Source organism: Bactrocera tryoni, chromosome 4, assembly GCF_016617805.1.
Source record: "Bactrocera tryoni isolate S06 chromosome 4, CSIRO_BtryS06_freeze2, whole genome shotgun sequence".
Lineage (NCBI taxonomy): Eukaryota > Metazoa > Arthropoda > Insecta > Diptera > Tephritidae > Bactrocera > Bactrocera tryoni.
In genome coordinates, this window is record NC_052502.1 from 54,461,202 (window position 1) to 54,476,139 (window position 14,938).

Below are 14,938 nucleotides of genomic sequence, written 5' to 3' on the forward strand. Positions count from 1 at the left end.
TGCACCATCGCATAGAGCCACGATTGTGACCGAATTGAAAGCCAAATGCAATGAATACCATTGATTAACCACCGTTTTCGCCAGATTTGGCTCCGTGTGATTTTTTTTTTGTTCCCCAAACTGAAATTGTCGCTCCGTGGAACTTGTTTTCAGTCGATCGAAGAGATAGAACAAAATTCTCTGAAGGAGTTGAAGACCATTCCACAAGGTGCTTATGAAAAGTGTTTCGAGAACTGGAAAAATCGTTGGCATAAGTGTATTACATCTAGTGGGGACTACTTTGAAAGCGACATAATAACTATTGATGAATAATAAAATATTTTGCGTTTTATTTACAACTCCCGGGTACTCTTTTTCATAATGTATATCAAAAAACTGACCCTTACTGTTAAAATAACCTTTGGTAGAAATACTCTCTTTTATGCCGTGATCTGCTCATTATATTTGGAGAGGAAATTTGAGTTTTAGGAAGAAAAAATGTTACAGTGAACGGCTCCTGGGGGTTATTTAAAACCTTTTTTATCTCTTCAATCCTACAAATATTTTCGAGAACAATTTCTCCATATTTTCCCACACCTTGAACTACTCAAACTATGTTCCCAGCAAAGTAGATTCCCTAAAATACATATATAGCAGCAATTGCCAAAGGAGATTGATAAGATAAGATAAGATGAAATTGTAAGAAAGCTTGCCCATCTTGGAAAACAATCTGTGACGAAGTACTACAGTCGTGTTTAAGCAACCTTAACTTACTCTGATTCATCCCGAAACAAGAATTATCAACTCGACAAAACCCCCCAAAACTATTTTGGATATACAGAAGTACCATATGTTCTGCCGCTAGAGGGTAGAACTATAAGAGAAACTGGAGACGCCAACCAGAGGTTGATTTAACATAATTAGGTACATGGGACTGCAAATAACATAACATATAAAGCGAAGAAATGCTTATTTTCCATGGCAAATTTGACCCACAACTTTTTATATTTTGAGCACATACCATATATTTATATTTTGCCTTAATGTCGTCATTTTATTGCTTGCAAGATAGGGTACTGTCAAATCTTACAAATGAACATAGTTGTACTTGGAATTCCCAAAATTTTTACATAACATTTTTGACACCACATTAAAAAAAATTTCAAAATCAATGGCGGTTCAAAAGCTTCCTCAATCACTGTGTATTTTGTCAAAATCAACATATGTAAGTCAACAGATGCTTGAGATCTCTTGACAAGTTGTTAAATGGTGTGAATGCCGGCGGAAACATTTGTTGTCGGCACCTGTCAATCACAACTAGGCGTATTTACAATTTACTTAGAAAGTTATTAATACATATTTATTATCTAAAAGGCCAAGAAATAGCATCACCCAACTTAATATTTAGTTTTCGGAAATTGTAGAATATAAAATTTTGTTTGGCTACTGTTTAAGGGGAAATCATTGATGATGGCCACACTCGGTTTTTTATATAGTATAACATACTTGTATGTATGTATGTACGAAATATTCAGTAAGAGAAAACAGAAAATTTTGAATAGTAATTAATTTCTGACATAGCCTACTTTTAGTTCACATGACCCAGCGTTGTTCCAACAACTTTAATTTATACAAAAAATAGGTTTACCGGAAACCATCATGAAAGCTTCCATGACAGCGTTAACAGAAAAACAGACTAAATTTTTTGTACGCACATATTTGGTGGAATTTAAGGCAAAAGAAGCAGCAATTCGTAGCCTAATACGAGCAATTTGGCTATGGCAACGGTTGAGTTATGGACGATGCTTTGTGACAGTGTGAATTATATAAGTTTTTTCTTCACCCAATAGTAGAGCGCTGTGACCGTCTCTCCTTCTCCGGGCATTCCATGTAGAAGACGTCTTACGACTACAGCAGAGTGCTCGCTTTAATAGTTCTTTGAAGTGAGCTCGTCGGGTAAGGTACACTGTTTTAATTATACCTTGATATCTACCATATCTATAGAAAGAACTATCTTTTGTCGACGTACATGAAACGACGTAGAACCTCTTTAAGATTGCGATAAATAGCGTCAAACATTGCTGAAACTGGACTCACGGATGCGATAGTCTCTCGCAGTGACCGTCATGGACTTTTGTCACGTTATCTGTCGTGGTAGCAGTTTTCAGGGCATCTAAGATGGCTCAGCACAAACCGACTAGTGATCATATTGAACTAAAGTCAATGTATGTAGATAGTCGCATTGAAGCGAAAGAGTGACTTGACTTCTGATCACGTTTCCCTGTTGAAAAAGAAGAAACAAACCACCGATCGATGTGATCGATGTTTGCGACGTGTTTCTGTGAGTGGTGCAAGCCGAAAATGCTGCGTTGGTCATTGCAGCAGAGGTACGCGATTACTTTTGTGTGAAACTCGGTTAATTTGCGACAGAGACGTTTGATATGATCAAGCAGGCTTACCTAGATGAGTATGATCCCGAGGTAAAAATGCAGTCATCCGAGTGGCACACACGTCTCCTCGCCCAAAAAATGGAAGAATGAGCAAATCCAAAGTGAAAATGATGCTCATTGTCTTTTTGACCTCAAAGGCATCGTCCACCATGAATTTGTTCTTCCTGGGCAAACCGCCAACGCGAAGTTTTACATGGAAGTCTTCAAGAGACTCAAACGAAGAGTCAATCGGGTCCGACAAGACATCGCAGCCGATTGTAAGTTGCACCACGACAACCCCCGGCTCACACCGCCTTTTTTGTGAATAGCTACCTAACCAAGGCCGACATTCCGCAGCCTACAGCCCCACGGACTTGTTTTTGTTTCCTTGCCTGAGATGACCGATGAAAGGCAAACATTTTGAGGCGACAGAGAGAATCCAAGCGCATGCACCTCGGCTCTCAAGGCTATTCCGGAGAATGCCTTCCGCGACGCCTTCAATGCTTGAAATCACGTTGGCAGCGCTGCATCAACGCAGAAGGAGCCTATTTTGAAAGTTTTTAAAGAATTGTAACGATTGGTTAATAATTTTTTTAAATCAATTCAGTTCTATTACTTCCCCGTATATGCATATTAATTTTTCAAATATCAATCTGTAATTTTGCACCTTTTTTTTCTCACCATCAAGCTGCTCATTTGTCGGAACGACCGATATCGAACCACTGTGTAATATCTTAAGTAAATTTCTATAGTGATAGTGATTTCATCAAGCGGTGACGCTAACTACTTATTGTACCTAGGTCTGCGAAGTATTAATGTACCTGTACATGTCTGCATTTGCCAATAGCGCCCAGTTTAGCTGCAACTGCTTTTCTTTCAGTGCATTTATTTTGTCTTGGCAATTTTTATTAATATCTGTCAACACCCATTTTCCGGAAGTCACGTTTCTGTTGTCGCTTTTTTCAGCACGCTTTTCGATTTCTTACTTTTCTTTTAATAACCGCACACAGGTAAAAAATCCGGCCTGGAAGTGTGCGTGTGAGTGAGTGGAAATATCAATTGCTTGTGCTAATTAAATTTCAATAGAAAAGCAACTGTGGCGGCAATTCGATTATTGAAGGAGCATCACAAAGAAAGGTATACATAACTGTACATAACGGCATATGTAGTTCAAAATCTTGCATTGTTACAGCATACATGCATACATATGGTATATATTATACATACATACATATGTATTCGGTCAAAAATATATGTAAGTCTAGGCAATCACTGCCGTCTGCAAGTTCTGAGTCTGCAACCGCCACGGCGTGAGTCAGAAAGCAAATGCCGACGAGACAGGCCTAAATGTGGGTCAATCGGCCAATTGGTCGTCTGACTGAAGTGCATATACATATGTACATATGTACACAAATAGGTGTGTACACCGAAGTATATAAAGATATTCACCTTCATATGCGAGCACTACTCACATTAACTTACATAAGTAACTATGGATTGATCCCTGTATCGATGTATGTCTGTATGTCTATCCCTAAATACACATGCACCACACCAATAGCTAATTGGCTATTATTTTATCTGCACAATCACAACTGGCGCTGCTGAAATGCTGCAACAGCAACCAGTCCATACGGTTATTACGTATTCAGCTTCAATATTTTAGCCGCCACTCTTTGCTGTCAGTGAGTTTTTCTGAATGGTCGGCCTGAAATCGATTGCAGTTGTTGCAATTGCATTTCCGTTTCGAAGTCGTCTTTCCAGTTTTTTTGTTTTTCATTTATAATTTTCATCTCGTTTTCGTCTTCTGCTGCTCTATTTGCGCACACGGCTATCGATCGTGAAGCCTAGTTTTTGTAGACAACGAGCAAGCACGCGTTTACTTTTACTTTTTTGAATCGATACGAAATGCTTTGTAGTTGAAATGTCTTACTTAGCTTCGATCTTTTAAAGAAAAGGCATGACTGAGCTAGAAAATAACTGTGTAAGTGCGTAGGAGACTAGAAGGCTGAAACGGAAATGTTTGAAGTTATCTGAGTGTGGAGTACTTTCTGTAATTTGATAAGGTTACTGACACCAAGGAAAAATAATGAAAAAATCTTTGAAAAGTTTTAAAAACCAAAAATACAAATGAATGCTTTTTAAGACTTCATTGATTTGACAATTATTAGGCGACAAGAAATCGCAACGAACCACTTATTGTTGGTCTACATCAAAGCCGCCTTCGACAGCACAAAAGGGATTATTCAACTAATCCAAACGCGTGCAGCTTCTTTTAAAATAAAAAGGAAGTCTTAAAATCTTTTGAAGTAAAGGATGTTTCAAATGGAATGTCTCCCTATTGGCCGAAAAGCTTGTAACCTAACCTAACATCCCTAGCTACTGTGCCAGACTACCTACCTTTGGCTTGTAGCGTCCATACGTACCTCGCTTATTGCTCTCTCCAAGAAAACTCAGGCCAAAACTATACAAAAGCAAATCGCTGGACGTAACGGCGACTTCAATATTCTTTCCACAATGACCTCAACAACCGCGCCGTTAGTTCTGCCTTGTCTAGACTGGATATGGAAGCAAAGCGTATGGGTCTGGTTGTGAACTAGGAAAAGACGAGATACCTGTCATCAAACTAACAGCCGTCGCACCCTCGAATTAACTCCCACATCACTGTTGACCGTCACTACTTCGAAGTCGTAGATAATTTCTCCCATCATGGAGCCAGCATTAACAGCAACTACAGCCTCGAAACGCAAAATAACTCTTGCTAACAGGTGCTACTTCGGACTGAATAGGCAATTGATAAGTAAAGTCCTCTCTCGACGAACAAAGAAAAAACTCAATTAGTCACTCAACATCCCCGTCCTGCTTTATGGTGCAGAGGCATGGACGATGATAACATCTGATGGTCGGCGTTACGAGTTTTTGAGAAAAAGGTTCTGCGAAAGATTATTGGTCCTTTGCATATTGGCCACGACGAATACCGCAGTCCATGGAACGATGAGCTGCACAAGTTATACGAAGACATTGACATAGTTTAGCGAATTAGGAGGCAGCGGCTACGCTGGCTAGCTACTGTATGGATGGAAACACTCCAGCTCTGAAAGTATTCCACGAAGTACAGAACGGTGGAAGAAGAGGAAGACCTCCACTCCGTTGGAAAGCCTAGGTGGAGAAGGACCTGTGGACACTACACTAGGAATATTCAATTGGCGCCCAACAGTGAAACGGAAGACTAGGCCGTTGCTGTGAACCCGGCTATAACCGCGTAAGCGTCTGCGCCAATAAAAGAGAAGAAGATTTAAAGACTCACACCAGAATAACAATAAAAAATCAAGAACATTTTTTTCTAAAATTTTTTGATTAAAAAAATAATTAAGTTCTTTATTCATATTACTCTCTTTAATTGTATATATTGTATTTGTTCAATACATATCTCTAAAAAAATACCCTATGTGAACACAGATATATATCGACAATATTTCAAGTAAATTCTGTCAAAAACTCTCAACATTCGTGTGGTTTGTTTACAGAAACAATATTTCCAAACCGAATACCGATAGAATTCCGATAGGTAAGTTAATTATAAAATTGCGCTTACAACAAAATTGCATTTAATAGCAACAAAATAACTCGAATGCCGATTACTATTGTGGCTACAACAATTTACGAATGCAATTACGACGCTTACGAGTGTACGAACAAATGCCGATGCATGTGTTTGTATGAGTTTAGATGTGTGAGAATGCCCACATGTAATTCCATTGATAGAAATCATTGGAAACCCGCAATTAAATCACAGATTCCTGGCGATTAGCACATATGGGTTCGCAGAAAAATCACACACAAACACATTGACACACCTATAACAACACATATGTAAGCGAGTAATCGCTTATGAACAAAACGAAAATACCGAATATGCATAAAGCTACGAAGGTGTCGCAACAACAATAAGCGCTGCTGTCAGCGCCAAAACAAAGCCGATTTGAATTGTTGTTTTAGCTTCTAAGAGCCGTCACAGTTTGCTGCACATTGCAGTTTGCTGTCAGCAACAGCCGCCAACTAAACAACAGCAACAACAATGATAGCGGCATACAGTCAATGCCAGCGTTGATGCAAGAAAATTGAATTTCATTCATAAAATGTGATTTTTGTTTTTGTCGCGTGCAGCATGTTCGGAAGTAAACAAAAGCAAAAAAAAAATAATAATAATAATAAATTAACCGGACGAGTGGCTAGATGAATGTTGTCTATCGACTAACCGATTGCCTACATATCTATATAGCAATGTGTTGTGGTTATGTGTAAACCGTTTATTTAAAATTGCATGTGATTGCTTCAAGTGTTTGGAAGAGTAGCTCTATGCTCGTATATTTATTAGTAACTTACTTTTAAATACAAAGTAACATACATATGTACATATGTATATAGACCATATGTAAACATGGGAGTATTTTTGATTATACAAGCTCAAACTAATATGAGGCCAAAATTTCTGACTAAGGCAAAATCAAATTTTCATAGAAACATTCAGGCAATAATTTTCAACTACAAATTTACAATTTTTTTGTATTATAAAAAAAGTAATAAAGTGTTTTTTCGAGATGTGTGATTATCAATGATCGCAAACTTTTTTCGGATTTATACCTTTTGACAGCTGTTACTTGATTTATACTCCGTTTGGTCTGCCAATTCAGAATAATAGACTTACTTTGGATCAACGTTTGAAAACGGCACCGCAAACCAGAAGGCCACCGTTCCAAATTTTCACAAGAACATTTGGTTTAGCAATGAAGCTCACTTTTAATTGAATGGGTACGTTAAAAAACGAAATTATCGCTTTCAAAGTGATGATAATTCACAAGCCAATATTCAGACAGAATTTGGTTTCTTCTTGAAAACCACACTTCTAAAAAATACCTTTTATAAATAGTAGTTATGAAACAACTTATTTATCCCCACTTTTGATTGGTAATATTCGAACAGAACAGAATCAAAAGACTCTAATAATATGGGAGATGTAAAACGCAATTATTGCTACACCCTTGTTTTCTTACTTTAATCACTTAATCCGCCAATGAAAATTCTGAAGATATGTGATACCTGTATGCACATTGAAAACTCTTTGTTAATCCAGACAAATCTCCAACTATGGATCAAAAACTCTCAATTGGAAGAACTATAACACAAAATATATAGTATGTCTAGCTTTACCCATGTCATAGTCACAGAACCAAAAATTAGCAAGAAACCATAAAAACTATCCTTCCAAATGAGTGTTAAGGGGACATTAGGTGTCAAATTTGTAAATTTATTTTTATTTAAAAAAATATTGTTTTAGTCTTTTTTTCTAATTTTTGTAGTTTTTTTTTTTAATATTTTTTTATTGTTTTTTTTTTTAAATGTTTTTCCATATTTTGAACTGTTACACCCTTAAAAATAATATACTAAAATTTTAAACCGATATCTCAAAGAGTTTGCTTTTGTCAATCAGTTAGTTAGTTTGCTTAGTTCAATCAGCTCTATTAGTTTGATGTTTTTTCTCGAAACACATGATCAAATATTTCAACAGGACCTCCACCTTTGTTAGCGCCGTCAGAGATCGTGTGAATTCGAAAAATATGTCAAATTGTTTCTTTAAAACTATACTGTGTATTCTTAAAATATAAAAATATATTATTTTCAGACTGTCAGGGTCAGTTTAGGTATGCCGCTTAACAATTTTCATTTAGAAAGTGAAGATACTTAAAGCGTTGTTTATACACAAATGTCTCAGTTGCTGGCTGTATTGCCCTCCAATCAGCAATTTTTGTAGAAAAACGAAAAATGAGGTTATGCGTAGATGCCCATTTATATTCATTGTTATTCATACTAAGTATATTATGTATTTTATAAATTTAATTAAATAAACAGACTTCTCAAAAATATTTTTCTGTAGGATTCCTTTCCTAGCTCTTTTAGCTGCGAACCAGTTTTATTGAATTGAAACTTAAAAAAAGATGGCAACTCCTATAAAACAATTATTCCAACTATAAGAATTCTTAAGCCTTCTTTATTCCTTCTATGCATTTTTAATAATTTTTTAGCTGTTTAATTGTATTGAATTAACTTTTAAACAGGTGGCAACCCTTATAATTAAGTATTTTTAGTAGTAGGCTAACTTAAAGCTCTACAGTTGTAATGTTACTTCATATTGAAACAATTTTTTGACATACAACATTTTGCAAACATGTGGTAACTCCTTTCAAAAAAAAAATTTAAGCTTAAAATAGATAGATACTACTATAAAAAAATTATTCTAACTTTGTATAAGAATTCTTAAAACTCTTTACTTTGATAAGCATTTATTTTTTAAACAGGTGGCAACCTTTTGAACTTAGTATTTTTACTAGTAGGCTATCTTAAAGCTCTTACAACAACATTACAACTGTTACTTCTTATTTAATTTTTTTTGATAAACATTTTGAAAACATGTGGCAACTCCTTTCAAAATTATATTTTCGCTGCAAGCTTTCTTAAATTTCTTCAGTTTGTGGTGAAAAAAATCACATTTTCTATACTTTTAAATACAATTTTCTAACATGTGGCAACTCCTTGCAATAAAAAAATTTTCGTTGTAAGCTTTCTTGCCGCTTCCTTTCAGTTTGTAGTAAACAAATGACATTTTCTATACTTTTAAATTTCAACGGGGTGGCAAGGTTGCATTTTTTTCTTTTAATTCGTCTGAATGCCAAATCCATCGGAGCACCATTCGGTATCAAATGCGTTTCAGCTTTCGTACAGAGTTTTGTTAACCGGCACTTTTCATAAATAAATAATGAAATAACCTCAAACATCATTTTAATAACTAAGGCTTTAAGAAGAAGGTAAAAATTTTTCACTTTTTAGTCGAGCAACCAAGAAATACAAGTTTTCATTAATTTTCCTCAGCCCAAATTTTCGATATGGCACACCTTTTGCTTTCAGTTCTTTCACGTGATTCTTTAATTGATTGTTGTGCATGTAATTGGGTATGACGGTGTGTGCGTGTAAATATGACGGAATGACTGACAGATGCATAAACACATTGTTTGATTGAATTGATCAATGAGGCATTTACAATTTTGGTTGTTCGCCGTGTGTTGTTTATTGATGTTTGTGTGAGTGTTTGCGCTTGTTTTTGGATATATATATGTGTGTATCTATGTATGTTTGTATATATGTACATATGTATGTTTGTGGGCACGAACTGTTTACTGTTGGCGTTTTAAAGTGTAATTACAGACAACAAGCCCACAACAATTACAAAGATTCAAGCGTAAACTATTAATAAGGCCGCAGACACGCCAACGAAACGACAAGCACACATACACGCACACATGCATACATACTTAATGGGCATAAGTTCAGCGGTAAGCGAGAAAAGCTCAATGAATTTTGATGTTTTTGACGTTTTCGTCTGGCAACCGCTGGTCTGCGCCTACCAGCGAGAAAAGCCCAGCAGTAAGAGTAAATATGGACATATATACATATATGTACGTATATTATATGTAACTTTGTATGTATATTTCGTCAAACAATATGAAAAAGTTGCAATATGTGGCATAAGAATAAGTATAGCAAAAGAGGCCACTGATTTGTCAATTTGAGCAAAAATTAAAAAAAGCTAATTGAAAGAAACTAATTTATTTGAATGTATGTATGTATTTGTTTACACAGCAGAGCAGAACTCGAGCATATTGCATACATATGTACATATTTAGTGCAGCGCAAAGGGCAAGCGAAACACGTCACTGTGTGCCTCTGCCTCAACCGCGTGCATATTTGTGCAATTGCGCATGCCGGTTTGCGTTTTGTTTTTGTAGTTGTTGCTATTGCAATTGTCGCACATCATTACATTATAATCGGCGCACATCAACAACAACAAAGCGCCTGCTGCAATAAAACTGCCGCCTCACCCCTTCACCCCCTGCAAATGTTAATGGAGCAGCTGTTCATTGAACTAGTTTTGAGGGGCGTATGAGTTATGTTTTTTGTTGTTTTTTACTTTCAGGAATTTTTTCTACTCTTATTTGCATATGTGGAAGTAGGTTGCTGGTCGCTTTGGGTAGGTTGTGCGGCGAGCATGTAATTTTCCGTAAACAAAATCGAAAGGTAAATAGAAGCGCCTTTCGTAAAAAACTAAAAGACCAATAAAAGGGAAGACAAATAGACACGACGAAGTGCAAATAGGTGGTGTGCCGATAGCTGCAATTACCCATATGTGCGCTTATACTATATGCTACGTAGTAAACAAAAGACGCCAATTAAGCAGACACAGACACAAACACGAATGTGTGCGACGCCGAAGGTGAGGCACAAAACAAAGAGCGCAAAGTGAAGCTTTTATGTGATACCTTCTTTATTGGACGCCTTTTGCTATTGGCGCCAAATTATTTTACTTTTCTTCCCGCGGCGCTACACTTTCATGCCCTGTGTGGGTATGGATTTACCTTTGATTGGCGTTTTTTATGAGCGCAAATCGGCGAATTTGCACATAATTTTGACGCTGCTCCCACACTTTTCGGCGGCAGCTATTAAAAAGGCATAACCCAATTCAATATTGAAAAGTAAATAAAAAGATTATGAAAAAATTAAAAAAAAATAAAAAAATTTATGAAAAAATTAGAAAAAAAATTAAAAAAGTATAAACAAATATAAAAATAATAAAAAAAAATTAAAAAAATATATTAAAAAAAATAAGAAAAAATGAAAAAATTATGAAAGAATCAAAAAAAAAATATTTCAAAAAATTAAAAAAATTAAAACAAAAAATAAAAATATAAAAATAATAAAAAAAATTATATAAAAACTTCAAATTCAATCAATGAATTTTGAATTCGCGCTTATGGTGTATACTAAGATCTGTGTCAGCAGACAATGTAGACACCACTTGGAGACAGCGCAGTCATAGCAACAGTCACGTGTGCTTTAAATCGATTGGCAGCAGTGGCGCTGTTGAAGTCACGCTGGCGTTTCTTTTTAGACTCTTTAGACTTCATTTATTTATTTGCATTTACGTAGAAATTTTTTTTATATTGGATTAAGAGTGCTTGGCCATTATTATATAAAATATATTATTAAGGCAAGCAAATGTGTATTGATATTTTCTTAACAGTAGAAATAGAGAAGGACATAATTTTGAAAGAAGAACTGGACTTTTTTATTGCTTTTTTTTATTGAGTATACTTAATTTGACATTTTTTAGATAACCAGAATGTATATCAATCAATATTGAGAGGAAGCGGTTGCCTTAAACTTCAGATTTGCGTAGTTAACTGGCTAAAGTGGTATAAGATCAATTCACCATAAAGCTTTAGCGGTGAAAGTACCAACTAGAGATAAGCTGTTTTGGTATTGGCGTGAAAAATGAGCTTTAAACAGTAATCTACACACGCCTCTTCCCGCCTAACACTTTCCGCCACTAAATCCACAGAAACCATATTCACAAACCGGAAGAGGGAGGACAAATTGGATCTGAATATCACAGTCGTTGTCATAAAAATTCCGACTGGGAACAACCGTAAGATTTTCGGCGTTACATTGGCAACATGTGCTTCTTCACTCCGCAAACGACCCCGATTATTGCCAAAGTACAGAGTCGCAACAAAATGCTTAAGTGGTTAGTCGGCATCACCGGGTGAAAAGATCCAGAAATGTTGTTAGCAATATACAACGCAAACGACCGGCCGTTCATCAACTACGCAGCGCCGATATGGTCGTCTGGATGTAGTGAAACGCAGACAATACTTTACTCCATACGATAACAGAATGTCTGCTAATTTCTGACCTCGTCGAACACTTCCATAGTGAGTCCTGAATGCTTCCAGGTAAAGACAGTGCAGTCGTCAGCTTGAAGCGGAAATGGCTCTTAGAAGCAAAATCCGCAACAAACATGCAAGGGGGGCAAAAAATAAGCAAAGGAAGCGGTCATTCTTTAGAACCGGATTTCGATATATGACCAGAACCGGAAATTAGAAAACAATCGTTTAATACTTCCGGTTCACAAGGTGTTCCGGAAGTTGAGAATCGGAAAACGGAAGTTAGTTATGTGGAAATGAGATGACTTCCGGTTAAAATGGCTTGGTGGAAATTGCTAAACGGAAATGGGAATTGGTCCGTAACCAGGAGCCCAAATTGACAGGCACCCACTTCCGGTTTTGGCGCTTTTCCGGAAGTTGTTAACCGGAAACGAAAATATAATTTTATAGTCCACCACTTCCTGTTCTGTTGCTGTTCTGGTGCTGTTACGGAAGTTGTCCACCGGAAACGAAAATACTAGAATAACATTTCCGTTTCCAAAATATTACTTTCGGCAGGCCCCTAAACCGGAAGTTGGAAATCGTAATATTTTAATTTCCGGTCCGAGAATTTTCCGGTTGCCGGTCTATGTATATGTCCGCTTCCTCCAAATAATTTTTCCCTTTACATATGCTACAGTTTTCCGGCACATTCGCCAGCTACTTGCAGAAAAATTGCATTCAATTTGGCAGCAAAATCCCGGATTTCTACCAGGCGACCAGGAGCATGTAGCAAGCAGCCGCCGAATAGAAAAATGCTTATATCTTCGAAATTTGAGCTCGCACAAAAAATCTAAAAATGTGGAAATTTCTAGAATCGCATGGACTACCATCGTATTAAAGAAAATTCGAATTCGGAACTACGCCAAATTTTAGAGAATTAAAAACATTTTTTTACAAAATAATGCTTAAAACCGCTTTTTGCAGCTGTATATTTTACCAGGTTGTACCTCTACTTATTCAGAATATTTAGCCTGCTTGCAATCACTATCCGTTTGAGCCCAATCATCATCTCTCGATATGGCCGGACCCCGTCGTAACAGCACGATTCCTGGGCCTACGCTTAGATGACTTCGATCACAACCATCTTGAATCTTGCCACGCAAACGGGGATTAGATAACCGCTATAACAACTACAACAATTATATTTACTTAGGCCACACAATTCCACTAATTTGCTCGTGGTGACGGCGTAGGTGCGATCAGGTGATGGAAGCGCAATTTTCGCTTCGCCAAATGGAGCCATTCTGCATTTCTGCATTTCATTGTTGATCAGTGTTGATATAATTCAAATTTGTAGAGCTATGTGAATGTTTTCTCTTCTCTCAGTAGTTGATGTCGATCATACTTTGTATTCGATGCCCATCACCTTACCTACCTAAAAGCACTCATTGAAGAAGATTCCATCACCTTACCCACCAATAGAAAAGCCTTCTTAAAAAAAAATTTCATTACTTCGCCTGTACAGGGGATCTCCAGGTTCCAGGCCACGAATCGATGCCCAAAACCCTCAAATTGCATTTAAAAAGTGTCAAAAACAGTCCATGTGCCGACGTTTGGACCGGGCGTTCTCATGCCAATTATTCATGAAGGATATAACCCACACGATCTTTTGAGATGCCAACACGAAGTGGTGGATTTTTCCAGGCTATCGTTCTGGGCAAGGCTTATTCATTTGATCTTTTTTATAAAAACAACAACCAAATCATTGACAATTTTTCCCGTTTTTTCTGAATTTCGTGGAATTGCCCTCCTCCACAAGCGGATTCGACTGATATTTTGACAGTAACCCTCTGCGAGCATTTACAATATTAAAATTCCGTTACTCGTTGGACTGTTTTCGCTAGTGGATACGATTTAGCGTGTGTATAAAAATGGTTTAACCACAGCCAATGTCGTAATTTCTGTTAAAAAAGTGAGATTAGGTTAAGAATTATTATTAAGTTATTAAAACTTATGCGTTCATTAAATCTGAAAGCTATGGTGACCAGTTTAACAGGAGCTGACTGTATACCATAGTATATATTATATTTGAAAACAAAATTTGGAAAATTATGTCGAACTATTCGATACTTTTTAGTCGCTACCTTTACTTTGTGACTCTTTGTGCATATGTATATATGTTTGTATGTATCTTATGTTCAATTCTGCACGAGTAGAGTTCCTCGATGCTTACATATGTTTTTTTATTTGTTTTTTTTTTTTTTTATTGAACATATTTGCCTTAATTGAGAACGAAACTGATAACTTCCAATTCTTCGATTCTGGTTTCTTTTTGTTTTTGATTTTGTTTTTGGTGAACCCTGCTCAAACTAAATATGGCGCATGGGCAGAAATTCCACAAGGAAGGCAAACAAACAAACAAACTCGCCGCACTTAATAACTAAGCAGGGCAACTTCCCACACAAAAAAATGTTAACATTTAAAATCAAAGCAGGCACACCAGCAAGGATGGCGGTATTTTTGTACAAACACACACATACATATACATATATACATACAGCTATGCATACGCTTATGAACGTACTTAGTGGTTCGCTGCTGGATGCGATTTCCAATGAAATGAACAAGCAAGCAACAAACACAAGTAAAACACACGTGAAAACGAAGGTAAAAAATAAACCAAAAAAACACACATACAAACACACAGAAACGCTGTAAGGGCAAAACGTGATCTTCGAATTTCGCAGCGCGCATTCATTCAACAAAACCTAA

At 36.6% G+C, this 14,938-nt stretch overlaps 1 protein-coding gene across 1 annotated transcript in view; it reads right to left on the reverse strand.

Annotated features, from left to right (window-relative positions):
• LOC120775310 (tRNA dimethylallyltransferase) overlaps nucleotides 1–14,938 on the reverse strand; it is a 144,517-nt gene that overhangs the window by 20,358 nt on the left and 109,221 nt on the right. The gene's annotated exons all lie outside the window — the stretch shown is intronic.